We start from the raw sequence: 21,395 nt of genomic DNA, 5'->3' as shown, positions 1-21,395 counted from the left end.
ATCAGGGCAATCTGTACAATGTAAGGGGAAATTAAAAGCTCCCCGTGGCAATGGATCCTATTTCAGTCATTAACTGCCAGGGAGTGACAGAGACCATTCAGAGGACCAAACCCCTGTGAGCTTCTTCCGTCCTCAGGGGAATTCACTGCTAATGCTGTTTTATGACCCACTTCCTTATGATGTGTAGTGAGCAGAAATGAATAGTTGCATTTATTTATATATTTTGATGCAGCTTATATTTCAGGGCGGTGGGGAGAGAACGACACAGGCTGACACACAAAACCCAGAAGCATTGAACTAATAAGCAAGCTAGCAATTCGCAACTCACTCGGCACATATATAATATTAAAGCCTTTGTCCAGCTGCGTATGTAAGGGAAGCAACATGGAAATGGATTAGAATACAATGAATAACAAGTGTGAAGTTTTTCATCCTCTCCCATTCTCCTTTGAAGTATCTTCTACTGAGAATGAATAAGAAAAGCAAAAGCTCCAGTAAGTCACATTCCAGTATCAGAAGCATGAAATATATATTTCTATATGTGTTGGAACAAGAAGTTTCAAAATATTTGCTTCAGTCCTCCCGTTTCCAAAAGCGAGCGAATCAGACGGAAGGACAGAAGGTTACAGATTAGTCCTGGTCATTGCTCAAAGAGTGTGGGTTATAAATAATAAAGGAATAAAGGGTGAAGGACACTCAAATATAACTTGGGGCCCAGAACAGAATAATAAAAAACAACAAATCTAATTTTCAGCTTTAAAATATCAAGCAGCTTTGAATTCTGAGATATATTGACACCCCTCCCCACCCTCAATACAAGACATATAAAGATATATCTTTATATCTAAAGATATAACTATACCCACACGCTTACGGTTACAAATTGAAAAATGTACAGAAATGACCTGTTTTCTAGCACATGTAAACAACAATATATGTTGTATAGGACTGTTAAATATTAGCTACGGTAATTCATCATACACAACCTTCACCTCTCATTGGGACAGAAGAGAAGGTGCTGAATGATTTTATATATGGAGGGGAAACAATGGTTCTATCACTTCCTATGAGGGTTGCTGAAGATCCTTTATTTTCAGAAACATCCTTATTCCAAAGGATTGTAATATCTTACTGGGGGGAAAATAGCTTTGTAGAATGCAGAGGGCATCAAACTTGGCAGACAGCAAATTTTAGAAATTTTGACTGGAAAACACGGTTTCCCTTGGTTGAATCCTTCAAAATCAATCTGCCAAAAACCTTTTGCAGGCAGACTCTATCTGTGCTGAGAAAATGAGGGGGAAAACCTCCTCTATATTTTCTTCACAGGTTATAAATTACGTAAGAAGTCAACTGTTAATATAAGAAGTCCATCTAGCCCAGTGTTTTCTACTCCAATAGGCAGTTACTCTCAAGGAGCTTTGGTAGGGGTGTTTGCTACCCCAACTTCCTGTGCTTTTTAAGCCAGAGAAGCCAAGAACTGAACTAGGGACCTATTATGGAGCCTGCAAACATCTCCAGTCAATTTCACTTGGGCTTCAGTGCTTCACTGAACTGTTATACATAGCTTTACTCAAATGTCTACAATGCACACCTATGCAAAACAATGGGCTGCCAACGTTCATTCATTCCAAACATGAATCTGTGGTCTGTATTTTTGTCCCCACATGAACCCATAATGGGAAGGGAACTCAAAAGAGAGTTGGGTTCACAAGGAGGGTCTCTCTAAAAGTGTATGGAGAAGCTGTTGGCAGGAGAACAGGATGGAAGAAATACTATGTCTGGGTGTTGCCGAACCCCTAACTGGAATGACAATATAGGGCAATGGAGAAAGGGCAGCAAGATAAGACGATCCGTGCCTACTAGCTAGGATGGCTGTGTTCTGCATCCATGGTCAGAGGCCATAACTTCTAAGTAACAGTTGCTGGAAACCACAGAAGGAGGCATCTGGCTGGCCTCTCGATGGAACATCAGCTGACTCTCTTTATGCTTTTATTCATCATCTTATATACACAAACTCAGCAAAAAACAAACAACACTGAGACCACGCTAATGCTGCAATAACAAGGACACAAAAGTTGGACCATGCAAAAATGTCTGCTACCTATAATGTAATCCTAAAGGATCTTCTTTATCATCATTTATTGAGCTGTGATCTTCAGTTTTGTGGTGATTTACCTACTGCACAGATAAACGTGCACTGGGTTTGATATTTTGTTTATGACGCGCCCCCCACGCCTTATTTACTACACCCAGCAAAAACTGTACATCAGAGTGTAGAATGATCAATTTCCGTATACATGCTTTTTATGATACTACCATTATATTTGACACTTTCATAAAAATGAACAACTCAACACACCAGTAAGGTATGATGGTATTATAAAGATCCACTGATGTACGCTTAGATGTACAAGTTTTCACGTTAAAAAGAAAGAAAATTGTGGTACAAGAAAATGTGATTCAACAGAAGATCACACTTTGGCATCTCCCATTCCTTTAGATAAACTTTGTTAGCAGAACCCACAACAAAAATCATATAATAAAAACAGGCATGTATATGGTACTTCAGAATGTTCAGAGTGCTTCGTACCTCTCTTCTTGTAACCCTCACAACTATCTGTCAAGTCAGGTCATTACTATTATCATCATCTCCATACTGAGATGTCGGTTTCATAAACTCTGCAACTAGACCTGTTCTTGAAATCTCTAAAACAAAAACATGGCATCAGAGGAACCAGGTGTCCTTGAGAGAAGCTTTTACTTACTGGCAAATCCCAACCCCTAAAATGCTATAGCTGTGCACAGAGCTGAGGCAGGCACACTGTATTCCCCCAAAGTTTTGGGCTGGCCCTGCCACTGGGCCAGCCCAACCTCAGAGGGCAGGTGATGGCAGGTGTTCTTGGGACAACAGCCCACCTGGCCATTTGCTTCTGGGTCTGTTATTCTCTTTGTTCCCACTTCGGAACCTGTCATTATTTGTTTGCGTGTCGAGGTCCCCAGGGCCACCCCAATAACTCACACATCACACAGAATTTTTTGTTTAAGATTTTTGGCATAATTTTGGCCACAACTTTATTAAAATACAAATTTGTGAGTGGTTGCTTAGGCATTGGTTGCGACTATCTGCCCCCACCATGGGGGACAGACTGACATTCCGCACGATGCGAAAGTCAGAATAGGGGAATACACTTGGGGGTAGCGATGGAGCAGGGAACCTGCCCTCACCCCAAATGCAACCAGGAGCTCATTGCTATGGCCCGAGCCCCCTTGACAGGGTGGACAAGCAATAGTTAGCCCCCAATTCCTTTAACGGAATCCCTTGCAGCAGCAGCATTAGAGGGGCAGGCACTCAACCTACCAAGGGCAGGCACTCAACCACTTCCCCTCAACCAACCAAACCATAAACCAATGCCTAACTGCCAAACCTTACAAGTTGTGACAATTTGCTACGCAGTAGGCAAAAACCAAATGGCCCCAGCCAATCAGCCAAATGGACAAAATTCCTACCGGGCCCCTGCCCCAAGAGCAGACGACCCCATGACAGGCATAGCAAGGTCAAAGAGAACAACCCTATTCTAGGGAGGGAGGGACGGGCAATCTGATGCACCGTCGAAAAGAGGAAGCCCTGGCCTTGTGCAAGGAGTTTTAGCATTTCTGGCTGTCAATCAACAAATGGCAACATTAACTTCTTCCCAACAACAAGGGAAGCCCCAATCGCATCAGTGGCCAACGATCAATTAGCCCACCCCCAACTTTGGAGTGTCCTGGCGGCCCCCACCGCAACATGTGCTCTCCATTAAGGAGAACACGCTTTGTTTAAATTCTGCCCTTCTCCTGGTGCAAGGCCCAAGGTGGCTCACAAAATGAATTAAAAACGGATGCAGTTAAACAACAACAACCCCAAAAGTATCAGCTACAAATATATTTATCAACATATATAACAAATTAAGTTATAATATTTTTTTTAAAAGCACAGAATAAAAACAGCTTAAAACCATTTAAACTTTAAAACAATTAATAGGAATATGAAGTCTCATACCCTTTAAGCTATTTTCCTACTTTTTTTATCAAACAGAGAGAGTTCAAGGAGAATCTGGGTCGCTTGCTCCATGCGGGGTTCAAGAGAACCTATAAACACTTGTTTGCTTACCTTTGGCTCCCCGCGTCATACCCTTTTCTCTGGATGTTTCCACATAAGAAGGGGCATCTTGTTATCTGAGACCCAGACGGTTTGGCCACCCAGCTATTTGTACCTAACCAATATAAAAACTTAGTGTACATGCATAGCCCCAGACTCCCAGATCATCAAGACTATCCAAGAACCTGCTCCTGTTTCTTCTCCCCACTCTAGAAAATTGGCCACCCACTTCCATCTCTCTTATTTCCCTGACCTTACTCTCTATTCTATCCTCATGTGGTTCAAATCCAAGTCATTTCAGGTTTCCCAGCTGCTATCTTAGCCACTAGCCAACTCTACTTCCCTCCCGTCTCCTGATACGGCAATAGAAATGTTCTCCATTGACTAGTTTCATGGAGAGCAAGAGGGAGAGATCGTTGGAGGTCTCTCTCGCTCTCTTACTCCACTTCTCCACAGAGCTAGTCAACGAAAATGTTGGTTCAGGCAGGATGGTGCCTGGAAACTCTTGCATATAGAGTTTCATTTACCACTGCTTTATACGTAATGAATACAAGTTACTTTTCACTCAGCTGGGAGTCTGCGTTCTACTGGCATGCAAGGGAATGTCCCTGTGGTGGGCTGTGACTCCAGGCCCAGGATCTTGGAAACTATGCCCTCTTTGGCAACATGTGCACACTGTCAAGTGATTGAAACGTGTGCTAACACTATGCAGGACACTGTGATACGGGAATCATTTCAGTATTCTTCTGCATATTACTATGACAATGTACACAGAATGCATGGTGTACTGCTATAAACAAAAATCATCCATTGCCAGAACGAAGTTGTAGTCACATTTACAATGACAGAGCCTATGCCACTCTGGTAATAAATGTTGTCATGTCATAATTTCTAAACTACAGTGGTCAGCTTCCACAGAAAATGTACCCTTGGTGTGGGAAGTAGCCACACCAGTTGCTCAACAGACGCTACAAGACACATGGAATACAGACCCACAGAAGTGACTTTCAGGCTGCCCTGGTGATCCTAAAGAAATGCAACTCTGCATCTCTCTCTCTCTCTCTCTCTCTCTCTCTCTCTCTCTCTCTCTGTGTGTGTGTGTGCATACATTCACACACATACACAGAGCATTCGAAATTTGAAACTAAATGTTTTTGGCTTTCTCTTTGACAAGTATAAAATTGTACAAATGTCAGCACACGTCACTGTAAATAAAGAAAACTCTCAATAAAGGTCAGTCCAGAGGAAAGTGAAATTCTTTTCCACAGATATACAGCAGAGTACAAAATTAATACCTCCCCTTCAAGTACTTGCTCTGTTCAGCTTCTGCTTGCAACTTTCCTAACTTCCAATCTTAATGCTAAAAATACAGCTGCTGGGTCCCCCAATTCAGCTTTGGGACACAGTGCTGAGGAAGGGGCTTGCTAAACCTTTCCCTCCACATTCTTCTTCCAATCCAGATTTCCCCCTCTGAAACAGCTGTTTGCTTTGAAGTGCAAAACATGTGAGACTCTGTACTCCTGCTTCTCCCACCTACATGGTTCTAGACTCATATAGGCTCTGTACTCCCTGTTAAGTTGTGGGTGAACATATCAGACGACACAGCGATTCTTCCAAAGCAGCTCTTTATTTGCAAGCTGGAACAGAACTAACTGAGGAGCTCAGTCAGCCTGCTTATATAGAGCTCCAGTACAACGTAACTGTAGCAACTTTCTAAAACTTTCTTTCGATCCTTCATTTGCATACAAACTATCCAATCACTGAACGTCACTTTCAATCCCTTATTTGCATAACTATCTACAGTATCCCCCTGCTGGCCCAGGGTGAGAACTTCAGTACATAACACTCCCAACTGCCCTCTTCTCAAATTGTTTTGCTCAAATAAAAGTGATTCACTATCACCAACCTCATGTATATCTATATAAAAGGAATTGGGACAATGCACATTGTGTAAATAAAACTCTTTACCCCCGCCCCACTGCCACAAAAGCAGTGAAATCTCATCTGCCTTAAGTGGTATTAGGAAATTTACCAAGGCTGTACATTGTCATTAGACTACTTGGTATGAAATAAAATTTTAACATTAAACCAGGGAGCATGCAATCAAAACAAATTACTAAAATGCAGAGGTGCTGAGGAAGAATGGTTTCAAGGATGGGCAGATGGGACACGGCTGTGAAATATTTATAGGGGATAAATTTAAATCACTGACTGTGATTTAAATGATTTAATGATTTAAAAATGATTTAAATCATTTAAATCACTGACTTTGCCCATAATTAAGAATATAAGAATAACCTTCTGGCCTTGGACCAAAGTCTATCTAGTTCAGCTTCCCGTTTGCACCATGGCAGCCAGGTGCCACTGTCAGGACATGCAGAGAAAGATATAGAGCCATAGAGATTACGCAGGCATCAAACGCAGTTCGCACCAATACATACCAACAAATCAGAACACCATTTTCAAATCAAATAAAAACAAAAATGCAATACCTTGTAAACTGCTCAAAATACTGCTAACCCCAGGACTGACTATTCTCTGTGAATTTATTCAGTCCTTTTTCAAAACCGCCTAGGTTAGTGGCTGTCTTATGGTAGTATATTCTAAAAGTTAGCCAAATGGCTGCTTGCTGTGTGCAACTCACAGCCGGCATCTCACGTTTACTCTCTGCTTTCTGTGGCGCTGTGGGTAAAAACCTCAGCGCCTAGGACTTGCCAATCGCATGGTCGGCGGTTCGAATCCCCACGGCGGGGTGCGCTCCCGCTGCTCGGTCCCAGCGCCTGCCAACCTAACAGTTCGAAAGCACCCCCGGGTGCAAGTAGATAAATAGGGACCGCTTACTAGCGGGAAGGTATATGGTGTTCCGTGTGCTGCGCTGGTTTGCCAGATGCCGCTTCGTCACGCTGGCCACGTGACCTGGAGGTGTCTTCGGACAGCGCTGGCCCCCGGCCTCTTGAGTGAGATGGGCGCACAACCCTAGAGTCTGTCAAGACTGGCCTGTACGGGCAGGGGTACCTTTACCTTTCTGTGGTGCTTACTCCCAGGAAAGTGTACACACAGGGCTCCAGCCCTGAATTCTAGAAAGTGAGAATAAAAAGAAAGGGGTGGGGCTCTTGATTCTAATCAAATATACAAAACAATGAGAATGTAAAAATATAGCCAATGCAAACAAGCCCATCATAATTTAACTGCTAGAAGAAGAAAAGACATGCACAGTGCAGAAGTAGGCCATGCAAATATATTCTAAAATAAAGAGAAAGTACTATATTCACACATACCATAAGCAATAGTGAGGAAAAGATCCAAAAGAGTAAAATTAAAGTAAGTAATACACAGTGTGACTGACTATGATCCTAGATCTCTGGATCTTGTAAGGATTCCCCATGGCGTGTATGACATAATACCACCTCTTGGTTTTATATAATTACCTGCTTTGAAGGTTAATTACATGACTTTCTTTCTACCCTGACCTTAAGGTGGCCATAGTGGAACAAAATAAGTTCAAAGAGAGACCGCAACAGGAAACTACCAAACGGCAATTCATCAAGAGGTTCATTGATATCACTTGCCAATTTGCGCATGTTAATCAACTGGTGCATCAATGTCGGGATGTCTGTGATATCAACTACTGTGTTCTGTGAAAGGTCACTGTTCATAAGGTCATTATTGTTAAAGGTAAAAGGTAAAGGGACCCCTGACCATTAGGTCCCGTTGTGGCCAACTCTGGAGTTGCGGCGCTCATCTCGCTTTATTGGAAGAGGGAGCCGGCGTACAGCTTCCAAGTCATGTAGCCAGCATGACTAAGCCACTTCTGGTGAACCAGAGCAGCGCATGGAAACGCCGTTTACCTTCCTGCCAGAGCAGTACCTATTTATCTACTTGCACTTTGATGTGCTTTCGAAGTTCTAGGTTGGCAGGAGCAGGGACCGAGCAACGGGAGCTCACCCCGTTGCGGGGATTCGAACCACCGACCTTCTGATTGGCAAGCCCAAGGCTCAGTGGTTTAACCCACAGCGCCACCCACACAACCTGCCATTATTGTTACTTTTCTGCATTTCCCTTCCTTCTGATTTCACTGTTTCTGATCACCAGCAGCAGCCTCACAACAAAATGCATTTATGTACCAGCAACTCAGGGCACCACTTCATGCCTCTGATGTACTTCACAAAATAAACTGGTTAGTTTTTAAGATGCCAGACTACCCTTCTGGAAATCATTTCTACATTGTTGTTTTATTCAGGATGCTGTGCATGTGCAGGTTTGTATATGTAATTATTACACTCAGCCCATGAAGTGCTTCTTCTTTAAAATGTGAGGACATTTTCTGTTGGAGCCATCTTTTTTCACACAACACAACACACTTAACCCTACACATTTAAAGCAGGTGGGGAATGAGGCTTATTGGGTTGTGTTTTTTGTTCTTGTTCTTAGCACGTATTTTGTTTTTATATTGTATTTCTATGTTGTGATCCGGCCTGAACATCTACAGATGAAGGGTGGTATACAAATGTAATAATAATAATAATAATAATAATAATAATAATAATAATAATAGGAAAAGTCATGGCTTCCCCCAAAGAAGTCTGGGAACTGTAGTTTGTTAAAGGTGCTGAGAGTTGTTAGGAGACCCTTATTTCCCACCCAGTGAACTCTAGAATTTTGTTTTGGGTACACCAGCCAAATATGCTTTCCTCAGAAAATGGGACAATAACGGGATAATTTAACTTTTTTAAAAAAGCTACAAAGATTGTTTAACATCAAGAACAGTGTTTGACATATAGTTGAATATCAAGTTTATCTAGGAATGCTCAGAATGTAAATAGTCTCCTTTTCTTTCTGTTGATAAATGCTGTGTGATGTCAGCAGCAAAAAATATATGCATCGTTTTGGACCCGAGTGGCTGTGCCTATTCTTAATTGATTAAAAAGCAAGACGTCTCACAAATGTGAAAAGGGAAACAGCTCTGTAAGCTGTATCCTTGCTTCGGGTTTACATTTCCCCTAGTGCAGAGGCTCGCCGAGTCTATAATGTATTTTTCACCTTCTCGTGTTTGCTCAAAGGCTTTCAAGCACAATATAAATTCCACTGTCAAGCTGCACAATTATTTTTACTAATCCGTTGAGAGTGCCACAAGCCAGAAACATTTGAACACTGTCAGTCTTGTACAATAACCCAAGAGCTCATTCAAGCACGTGCAGGAAGTGTTATGTAAATTCCAACTAACTTCTCTCTCTCTCTTTTAATGCATGAGTTCATTATGCTAATAATACTCCCCAGGCATCAAATTCATTCCTGTTACAGTCACTACCAGCTCATCATAGCTCACCAGAGTGGGATTAACTGTAAGAACTACAAATGGGACTTGTTTTACAAACTACTCTGCCTAAAAGGGCAACAATCCTAAAGAGAGATCCTGGCTTTTACTTGTACAATAAGTAATCAAAAGCAACACTGCGGTGCCTCACAACAATCGACAGGCTCAGGTTTCCAGGGAGCTGCTCCCGCGTTTAACTATATATTGAACATTTTCTTCTGAAACTAATCGGAAAGCCCTCCCGTTGAGCATCTAAGAGAAGTGTCCACATAACCAGAACATTTGTGAAGATTAAGGTAGAAACACCACTATAAACATGTTTGCCAGATAATAAACTCGATTTCTAGCATGGACCATTGCAACTGTCTGGGTGTGTGATTTTTCTCTAGCTTTCTTTTAAAAAACACGTATCTTCTCCTTACATATTGAATATTGAATACCAATCGGCCAAATACCCCATCGCAAATTATCATCAGCTGCATGGCTGTGAGAAAACTAAAATGTGCATTTGCTAATATTCTCAGTTTACCATTTTTAACCCAATTTGCCATTCAAATTCCAGTTTTGAAATCCTAATTTGCGCCATAATGTGCCTACAGTATAAATCTGCAGATGCGCAGATATGACGCTTTTCTACCCAGCAACAGAATGGGCAAAATTCTAGCAGGTGAAGGCTGTAGTGGGTTCAAACTTGGCCCCACCTGCTCCTTCCTTGCCACATACTGCTGACTGCCTTTAAATGTGTTGTGAACTTCTAGACAGACTATCCCTGATTCCTTTTGTTTTATGAAGAAATCTCCATAATAATAGGATTGTTTTGAGCTTTCTAATATTCTGTCAAAGCCTTTGGAATTTATGAATTAATGTCTCAAGTAATCCACGGAATGCAGGAATTGACTCTGAAGTTATTGCATTTCAGACAAACACAAGAATGACGCAGAAATTACAGACATATCTAATACACTTTGCCCTCTGGAGATGAAAATTTCCCAGGAGAATTATCTTAGAAAAATCTCTTTGCCAGCCGCCCTCGCTGACACAGACACTGCATGGATCCTGTTGAGTGTATGATGAAAGCAGGTAACACAGCAAATTCACATACACACTCAGTTTTGACAGTAGGGATTTCTCTCTCATGAGATCATACAAGAACCTGTTAGGGTGGGACAAAAACACTCCAATTTGCTCTCCAAAATGCAACCCTGGGCTTTGCTAGGCAGCTGGAGAGTCACATCCGTTAGAGACCACTAAGAAAGCCATAGCTGTCAACTTACAGATTTGAAAATAAGGGACCAGCAGCCTCGAAAATAAGGGATCAGCAGCCAAAATAAGGGATTTTAGTCAACCAGCAGCCAAAAGAAGCCTCAAGTGGTGGTTCCCACAGCGCAGCAACCCGGCAAAGGGGATGCAGCAAGGAAAACCACCGTCACCTCTCCGCTGGGAAGCGCTGAGCAAAGGCGAGTCCCTAGGCAACGCGGATGATTTGATCGGCACAAGGCATGCAAGCTCCGCCCCCCAGTCTTTCTTAGACTCCTTATTGGGTGAGCAACGCAGCCAAGAAACACAGTTGGAGCCTCCCTCCTCCCTGGCCGGCAGGGAGGGAGGGAGAGGAGCTGCTTCCTTTGAAACCCGGGAAATTTAAGGGACATCATCAATAAGGGACAGCAACGGAAAACGGCACTGGAATAAGGGACTGTCCCACCAATTAAGGGACAGTTGACAGCTATGAAGAACGCCCAAAAGTGTCCCAATATGGAGAGTGTTTCTTGCCTCTCTTGGCTTTTCCCTATTCTTTGGGCAGTTCAGGCAGTGGGATCTCCCTTGTATCTTCCACAGGGATGAGAGATGCAAAGAATTAATTCAGCTTCTCTGCAATCTCCTTTTCTTTCTTTAGCACAACTTTGACACTCTTGTCAACTGAAGGCTGTATCTGTATGTGTATGAAGGATATCTTCCTTCATATCAAGCAGGAAAATGTCTTGGTCCAACCTTGGAACCAGGTGTTATCTCCCATTATGCCCTTCCTGTTAATTGTATTAATAAACGACTGCAAGTAAAAAGCTATGCACTTTGCTTCTCCTCTGCTTTAAGCACCTCTAAGAATGTATTCCTAATGAAAATATGTAATACACCACCTTTTCTGAAACCTAAATTTTCTCTACACTTTGCATAAGAGAACCGCCATCAAAATATATCAGACAAACTTAGGTCCAGGACTCGAAAACACAGTTTCTAAACCATAAACTAGTAGTAACACAAACAAAAATCTGCTAAAATTCATTATCTTTAGAGCATTGCAATTTCTAATTCTTCTTCATATTGAAGAGAATGATGCTATGATTTGATTACGTTATATAGTTCTGATCAAGTTAACCTTTCTCCTCCTGTACAATATACTTGACCTATTCTTCTCAAAAGTTGGTTTTTAATTTGCGTGATTGTTTTGGTAGAAATATGCAAAATACCCTGAAACAGATTATACCAGTTTTATTTCTGTGTGTATTATAATGACTCCTTTAAGTGAAAAAGTTCACTGAAAGTGGTTAACAGTGGAATTAGGGCATGATGGGGAAAGTAGCCCGGTGGGAAAAAAACCCTAAGGATTCACTTCTAAGCATGGCCAATCAGAAGTAAGGACAGGACGGAGTCCTCTGCAGCAGTCCATTTAGTGATTGCAGCTTACGTAACTCAAACTCAAGTCCCACAGGTGTGAGGAACTACAAAGAAAAAATAGGTGACTGTCTGAATTCAAAAAAGTACATGGGGCTCACTCTTACCCAAAACAGTTGTTTAAAACACAAATCTATGCAGCATTTGCAAAGTGTAGGAAATCTTAGACTCTTTAATGTTCCAGTATTGAGCACTTTAATTCTGCTTCTCTCATAGTGAATAGACCACAATCTTGAGTAAGTTGAATTGCTTTACTTACAGTAACCAATCACTCATGCATCATTCAATGCTACAGCAGAAACAATGCAGACAAGGTATTCTTGGTTACAAATTGCAGAAGTTGGTCGCAAACTCAGAGTCTGGAGCTCCAGACAAATGCATCTACTCCGTTTACATGGTTCAAACAGAAAACAAGCCTTGCTCCTCACTCCCCAAAGCTGAAGGGTCATGGCCAATCTGAGTCTTCTCTACCACTTAAGAACTCTGTGATCCCTAACCCCTTTCATATTGACAATTATGCATCAATCTCCTACAGGGTGGTGGCTGAGGAGACTTTAAAAATGGAATATTTTCTCTTTTTTTTAGGGAACAACAAATTACCGTATGTTCTGGGTTTGATAACAGAGATTTTGTTTTATTTTTTTATTTTTTTGATGGACTATATGGAACTGGCGGAAATGACCGGCAGAATCCGAGACCAGGGAGAAGAGTCGGTGGAAGAAGATTGGAAGAAATTTAAAGACTATTTACAGAAATTAATGAATGTTAGAATGATGGTTGGATTGAAGTTAAGTGGTTTTCAGCAGGAATGTTATAAAGATGTGCAAAAATGGATTGTTAACAGGTGATAATCTAAAATTATAATATATTAAGATTAAAGATTAGGATAAAAACAAAGAGGGAAAGGATTTGCTGAACCAACTAATTGAACTGGATACAAAAAAGGGAGGTGTGAGGAGGTCCGGGAAACAAGCAAATGAAATATAGGATACGGAAAGATTGAATTGTTTTTAACTGTTTTTACCTTGTATTTTTTCTTTTTTCTTTTTTCTTTTTGTAACTTTTTGAAAACTTTAATAAAAATCTTTTTTAAAAAAAAGATAACAGAGATTTTTTGGTGTGAATTTTTTTTATGGTACTGATGACTGTGAACTCTCACAGGGGAGACAACAGATTGCATTGTTCACGAGCACATGAGCTACAGCCATGGCTTGCCCTTGGGTTTGCTTTTTATGAGCTTCGTTCCCTTCCCTACTCATAAGTAAACCATCCTGAAGTCAATGCAACAAAGTCAACGTAAGCTAATAGTCCAAATCCAGCTGTACTTGTAAATAGTACCTGGATGACAATTGATAAATTATCTTGCGACCTTAATTCCACATTTGTTTGATTTAAGATTGTGCATGATTTAAGACTGCACATGGAGGTCTCTGAAGTGAATTTCACATTCACTTAAATGGAGAGGGCAGATCTGGACTTTTATACATGTGTAGATCCGTGTCTTCCACCATATTGAAGTGTGGGTGCTTCATGTAAACATGACAGATCCTTCATACTAGGTTGGCTTGGGAGCAGCATAGTTTAACTTAGAAAACAGAAAATTTAGCATTTTCTGTTCAAGAATATCCTACATCTGTCTTTATTCTATGGATCATATTCCAAAAATAAGGGTAAATCAACATTACTCAATATTTTTATGCAGGGCTTCTTTTTCTGCCAGAACTCTCTGGAGCTCAATTCCAGCACCTCTCAGGTGGGCGCGAATGTCATTATAAGAGAACAAGGGAGGCGTTCAAAGTGAGTTCCAGCACCTCTTTTTTCTAGAAAAATAGCACTGGTTTTTATGAAGCATCTTCAAAGAGACACCATTTTTAAAAGTGTTTTAATAAAAAATACAATTCTAAGGGGAAATTCTATTCCTAGATGTATTCTGGATGGATTTCCTTCTCTCCAAGGGTTACACTAATCAATTGTAATCCCGATGTCATTAATCATTTATTCGTTCAATTAACTAACTAACTTCAAGGAGATGAACTCTACCGGTATGTAATTGTGAAACTGGACTGGTAAGATGTTCAGTTCATAAGCGGGAGTATAATGGGAAAGAGGCAATGCAACTGAAAATTCATAAGCAAAAGAGTACAGTGAAAGTGCTTGCTTGGTCTCAAGTGGCAGGCAGTTCCAAAGTGCCTGTGAGGTGGTGGGACTGAAGGGCCTCCCATGAAGATGTCAGAGTCCAGACAGGTTTCTATGTGGGAATACGGTCTTTCTGATAGCTTGGACCTAAGCCAAATAGGGCTTTATAACCAGCACTTTGTGCCCAGAAGCAGATGGTTAGCCCGTGGAACTGTTATGTAGCAAGGCAGCTGTTATGGATGCTCCCTATACCAGCCCCGGTCAACAATCTGGCAGCAGCTCCTTGAGCCAGTTGAAGTGTCCGAGCACTTTTTCAAAGGCAGCCCCACATAGAGCACACTACAGTAATCCAAACGGGATGTAACTAAGGTGTGTATACAAGACTGGATCCAAAAGCTGACAGAATACGCCGAATTAGATGGTCTATCAGAAAAAATAAAGAATAAATCAAAACAGGAATTTGTTTCAAAATGGGAGGTTTTCAAAAATATTTGAAAAATAAACACAGTAGTTTAAATTCTGTTGCAGCATTCGAGGAACTTCAGTAATAGTTGCAAGGTAGATATAAGAAATTAGATATATTAAGAAAAAGTTTAATTATGATAAAAGTGTGTATTGGCAATAAGTAATATGAAATCGAAATATGGAATAGATGGGAGGTTGGGTCTTTAGTGTTAAGACCAATATATGTTAAGAAAGTTATGTGTCTATGGTTATTCCAGTGTGTAATTTGGTATTTGCGTTTTTTCTTTTTTCTTGCTATATTAATAAAAAAAAATTAAAAAGGTGTGTGTCCTTGTGTCAAAATCGGACATCTCGAGGAAAGGCTTAAACTGTGCAAAGGCACTCCTGGACACCACAGAGACCTGGGCATCCTTGCTCAGGGCTGGATCCAGAACAAACCTGTGTCTTCAGAGGGACCGGTACCCCAGGCAGCACAGGTTGAATCCCTAGTCCCTGTTCTGCATTCCGACTGACCAAGAGCACCTCCGTCCTGTCTAGTTTAAGTTTCAATTTGTTCACCCTCATCCTCTCCATGACACCAGGAGCACAGCGTGGGGAGGGCCAGGGGGGCTGTGGCACACAATATTTGAGGGGGCGCGAACCAGGTGACCCCAGAGCAGTGCAGCCTGGGATGGAGACACTCCAGCAGCGTTGGCGGCAAGGGCCGGGCTGGCGCCTCCCCACCCGGTGGGCACTCCCCTGCCCGGCATGTGCAAGCGCAACCACCCTTGGCACTGCCTTGGATTTAGCTGGAAAGTAGAAACAGAGCTGGGTGTCGTCAGCACACTAGTGACACTGAACCCCTAAGCTCCAAACAACCTCCCCAGCAGTTTCGCATAAATGCTAAATGGGGAGAAGAGAACCCTGCGGGACCCCACAGACCGACAGTCAAGGTGTCAAACACCGCCCCGCCTCCCCGCACCACCTTCTGGGTTTGCCCCTCCAGGAAAGAACAGAGCCACTGTAAAACAGTGTGTGGATAGGAAGCATAAGAGGGGAATGTTTCTCTTTTGTGGCACAAAAGGGGAACGACACAGAGGAAACAATACAAGACGTTTTAGCCATGTAAGAAAGCAAAGGTGCAATCCTATACACCCTTACCATGCTTCTAGCATAGGGCTTGCTTCTGAGTAGACACACACAGGATCATGCTGAACGCCTGCAATGCTTACTCAGTTCACTGGAAGTGAGTTTTATAGAACCCAATGTGGCTTGCGTATAGGATTGTACTGTACCTGTGAAGTTCTATGCATATCTCAGATAAGGGTGCATAAGATTGTGGCTTTTAAAACATCCTGAGCAAGAAAAATGTTAATGATAAGAAAAGGCAGGTGTTTTACTTCATAGCCATAGGTTTCATTATTAATTGAAAAGCCAGCTCAATAATTTCAATAATTCTACAAGGCCAAAACAACAGCCCCACTTCAAAAGGGAAAAGCCCATGAAAGCAGCGGTAGAATTGGATAAGTGCAACATTTGTTTGGTTTGGTTTGTTTTAAGTAGATGGAGGCTGATATTTTGTGTTAGATAGTATTTTATTTTCTTAACCCTTTTAAAGGATTTAATGAGCTGCCTGTTTGTTAGCTTATACTGCTAATGGTTGGACAAAACTAACTGAAATAAAGAGAGATTGGTTTAATCTAGGTAGGCATGCATTCAACTCTGACCCTCACTGTCAAAGGATTATTAATGTTTGCATTTTCCTGAAGGGAAATAATGAGACAAAAACTTATGTGTCCAGAGTAGGTGTAGAATTTGAACCCAGGGCCATTGTATCCCGATGTTGTCACATTTGATGCTGGTTATATACAAAAATTAAAAAAATCAAAGATTCATTTATAAGGTATTTGCATAGCTACAGTATACATTTGCTTGTGTAGTATATATCTGATACTAGCATATCCCTTTGTGACATGCCGATATTGCAAGATTAAGTCCCATATGCATCGCATAGTTGCTCACGCTGCTTTGCCACTGAGCAAACTGGCGATTCTGCCTGACTTTCTTATTATTTCTTTTCTTTCTTTTCTTTTCTTTATACTGTTCCACAAATCCCTTGAGATTCCGTGTTAAGTGAAAAAGCCCCAAGACTGTGAGACTGTTTCAGGTTAGTGTTGCCTTTATTGCTGTGTATGGGGAAAACAGAAAATCCCAAGGCCTTTTTCCTTAAGGCAAAAAGTAAAAATAAAAAAACCCCACCTGTTCATAGAATAATCTCAGTGTTCCACATCAACCAAGAAGATGTGCAATTGGGATGGCTTTCTGTCCTTAATTTATAAATATGCTACTTGATTCTGTTTCTTGGTGTCAAGCATCCTAAAGTTTCTTTCAGTAAACAAGGCACGAACCCAGAAAAAAACTTTCAGGTACCAGTCTTTAAATTGCCAGTTTGTGCCCTAGGGCTTTTCTTAGGCAAAGATTTTATTAACCGCAGGTTCTGTTCCGCTCAATTTTGCCTCTGCCACTGAAAAACTGAAGCAACCTAGAAACAAGGAAGGCACTTTTCTGCTGGTCCCTGCGTCTTGATAACTCTTCCTGTCACTTTCTCACCACTCCTTGTCAGCAAAAAGAAAGAGGTGCATGAAACCGAAATGAGAAGCACCAAGAATCTGCCTGATATTAATAAAAGACTGGCCAAAAGGAAACCCTCAAAGAAACGGCATTCGCAGAGCCAGCCATGGTTCTAGGAATGCATTGCCTGCAGTACAGGATTAATTTAGGCCCTGAATAGTTGTTACATTTGCATTTACTTAGTTACAGTGGTGCCTCGCAAGACGAAATTAATTTGTTCCGCGAGTTTTGTCGTCTTGCGATTTTTTTCGTCTTGCGAAGCACGGTGTCGGGAAAGCTTTGGAAAAGCTTCAAAAATCACCAAAGTCTTTAAAAACCTCAAAAAAGGCTACCACACTATGAGTTGCTCCTCGAAGTCAAGTCGCAACTGTATTAACGGTGTTAAGAAAAAGGAAACAAACTTGCAAGACGTTTCCGTCTTGCGAAGCAAGCCCATAGGGAAAATCGTCTTGCGAAGCAGCTCAAAAAACAAAAAACCCTTTCGTCTAGCGAGTTTTTTGTCTTGCGAGGCATTCGTCTTGCGAGGTACCACTGTATTTCTTTACTAAATGTATCTCCTCCTGCTGCTCTAGCAGACCCACATATACATAATGAAGGGGGGAAGTCTTCCGGCACCTCTGAAATTAAGGCCGTGTCCTTCACATCAGCTTCTTCCAACCTGTCGCCCTCCAAAGGCTTTGGAATAAAACACGAGCCCTGGCTGGGGCTGTTGGAGTTGTGATCCAAGACATCAGAAAGGCACCAGGCTGGCAAAATGCACACTTACCAGGGAGTAAGTTCCACTGAAGTCAGGCTTCCCTTCTGAGTAGGCATACCTACAATCAGAGGCATACCTAAGGGTTGGTGAAACTGCTCCTTGCCAGGGGCGTAGGCCCAGTGGCAGAGGGCAAGAGCTGAGATCTGGGCATTAGGAGAAATGACAGTAGACTGCTGGAGACTATGGAGTGTAGTGACCGACCACCACTGTTCCGGTGACATCAAATGCAGAAGAAGTGGTTTTTTTCTGGGGGAGAGTTCCAATACAGCTCCTGGCAATTGCACTGTAAATTACCTGTGCCTGCCACTAGAGCTGTTGGTTTTGTGTTTAAAGATTTAAAGTAAGAAACAGCAAAGAGGCTTAGTAGCTTGGTTTTTTTAGGTAAAGGTAAAGGGACCCCTGACCATTAGGTCCAGTAGTCACCGACTCTGGGGTTGCAGCGCTCATCTCGCTTTATTGGCTGAGGGAGCTGGTGTACAGCTTCCAGGTCATGTGGCCAGCATGACTAAGCCGCTTCTGGCAAACCAGAGCAGTGCACGGAAATGCCGTTTACCTTCCCATCGGAGCGGTACCTATTTATCTACTTGCACTTTGACGTGCTTTCGAACTGCTAGGTTGGCAGGAGCAGGGACCGAGCAACAGGAGCTCATCCCATTGCAGGGATTCGAACCACCGACCTTCTCATCCGCAAGTCCCAGGCTCCCACCTTCTCATCCACAAGTCCCACCTGCGTACCTGTTTGGTTTTTTATGGTCAAATTAATGCTTTCAGAAATCCCTGGAAAGAAATCATATGAACACAGGAATCTGCCTAGCCCAATATTGACTACTCTGACTTGCATCACCGGAATCTCAAGAGGGAGAGGTCATTTACATCACTTCTTACCTGATCATTTTAATGAAAAATGCCAGGGGTTGAATTTGGAGCTTTCTGAACAAAACCCTCTGGAACTTCTACCTTTAGATTTTAACGAGGGGGATTTCTCTTTCTTCTAGCAATAATTACCGTTCTCGTCAGAAGAAACAGGTAAAATAACATTGATAAAGCAAGTTTCTTACATGCTTGAAGTGTTTTTTTTAGTTAACTCAGCAGTCCTGAAAACAACAACCCTCAAATCCCAGGATAGAAAACACGGTGCCCATCCGATGTTTCCAACTAGAACTCCCACCAGCCCCACTCAGCATGGCCAATAGGCAGGGATGTCGGCATCTGTAAGCTAAACATCTAGAGGAAACGACAATGTCTGCCACCGCTTATGGAAAACCAGCAGTGGGAAGGGACAGGGTTGGGGCCTAAGCAGAAATAAAGCAGCTTATCTAAAGCTATCTTGTGTGTCCATGGGTGAGCCTGGGTTTGAACCCAGAACTTTCTTGTTCTTAGCACATGCTCTGCTAACCAATATTCTACTTCAGTTCTTAAACCTGCCCCTTGGGGGAACCCCTACGGACCACTTGAAAATTGCTGGTGGTCTCGGAAGACCACTTAATGACTTTTCTCCCTATTGTAGCAATTGTAATGCACTGTGCTTCTTAATTGTTTTATTATTGCTTTTTTATTTCTTATGCTGTGTTTTATCGCACTGCAATTTGCATTCTGCAGAATTCAGACTGTAACATAACAAAATGCAATGCAAGACATAAAAGGCGCAATAGATATACAGTTAAAAATCAAGATGAATATTGAATGCAGACATGCTGTGTACCATGTGAATGAAGCTCACAAACCACTGGTGGTTTGTGGACCACAGCTTGGGAACCCCTGCTCTGTCTGATAGAGACATTTCTAATTAATGCATCTGAGAAACTATTCAAAGGACTTCTGATTGGTAGTTAAAGAGAAAAGTGCCACTAAAGCAGAAAGGATATTTAAAGGTCTAAACTCTCCCATGCATTTGTTTAAATAAGGATCAATGGCCTCTTATAAAGCGTCTTGCTTTGCACTCTAGGTATTTTCAACAGGGAGTAGCTTGGTAGCTTTTCCACTTTGTATTTTCCATTCTTTTGTTGTTATCATTCTATTGGTAAAAGCATTTCAGCCAATTCTACCTTTGTTGGAGCCGGGACCCCTCAACATTCAAAGGGTGTTCAGCTCCGCCCCCTGGCTCCTCACAACATCACACAACATCATGCACAAGTCATCAGGATGTCGTGTTGGGACCCCTCAATCATCTTGAGAAGATGACAACTCTGGAATGAGCTCTAAGTTTTGGCCCAGTTCTTCAATCCATTAAGATCATCTTAAACCCTGATTCTACCTTCTGCAGTATTAGCTACCCCTCCCAGTGTGGTGTCATGTACAAATTTATTGAGCCCCCCCTCAATTCCTTCATACAAGTCATTTATACAGATGTGGAACAACACTGGGCTCAAGGCAGAACCCTGAGGCTCTCCACTTGTCACTTTTTTCCAGGGTGATGAGGAACCATTGGTGAACACTCTTTAAGTTTGATCAGTCAAACACCTACAAAGCCATCTAGCGGTAAAACGTGTTCTCCCTAGCAGAGAGCACGTGTTGTGGTGGGGGATACAAGCCACCCCATTGTTGCTGGGCGGATTTGTGGAGGGACCCAGGCAGTGAATTGGTTAATCGGGTCGCTGGGGAGAACTGCTTGTTGCCAATTTTGAAGGAGGGATCAGAGGTTTTAAATACTGGTCGCCCAACTTTGAGCGTTCTCTTGGCTGCTTGCACCAGATCATATATTGGGGGGGGGGGTTGTTCGCTTGACCTTGCTATGCCTGTCATGGGGTCGTCTGCTTTGAGGGAGGGGCCTGGTAGGAATTTGTCCATTTGGCTGATTGGCTGGTGCCATTTGGTTTTGCCTACTGCGTAGCAAATCGTCACAACTTGTAAGGTTGGCGGTTAGGTATTGGTTCAGATTGGTTGGTGGGGGGGGGGGGTAAGTGCCTACCCTTCCAATGGTGGTGCGGAAAGGGAATTCCGTTAAAGGAATCCAGGGGCTTGCCATTCTTTTCGTCCTTGTCCCTGGCATCGGACTTGGGCCGTGCAAGCCCCACAGGAGCATGAGGGTGAGAAGTGAGGGACTGAGGCCCAGCTTCATTTTCTCCCCAAAATTTGTTTCCCGCACTGGTTTTCCCGCACTGGGCAAGGACAGATAGTCAGAACCAATGCCTAAGCAACCACTCACTTGGGTGTATTTAAATAAAGTTGTGGCCAAAATCGTGCCAAAAACCCAAACCAAAATTAATGTGTGATGTTTGAGTTATTGGGGGGTGGCTTGGGGACCTCGACACACAACACCATCTAGCCCACATTTTACTAGCTTCTCCGCAATAATTTCATGGGGA

At 42.3% G+C, this 21,395-nt stretch overlaps 1 protein-coding gene across 1 annotated transcript in view; it reads right to left on the bottom strand.

The window, feature by feature from the left end:
- Positions 1 to 21,395, bottom strand: part of POU6F2 (POU class 6 homeobox 2) — a 247,798-nt gene that overhangs the window by 205,300 nt on the left and 21,103 nt on the right. The window lies entirely within an intron of this gene.

Source organism: Podarcis muralis, chromosome 12 (assembly GCF_964188315.1).
Source record: "Podarcis muralis chromosome 12, rPodMur119.hap1.1, whole genome shotgun sequence".
In the NCBI taxonomy this organism is placed as follows: Eukaryota; Metazoa; Chordata; class Lepidosauria; order Squamata; family Lacertidae; genus Podarcis; species Podarcis muralis.
Note: the sequence above shows the minus strand (reverse complement) of the source record. Positions and strands in the feature narration are given on the sequence as shown.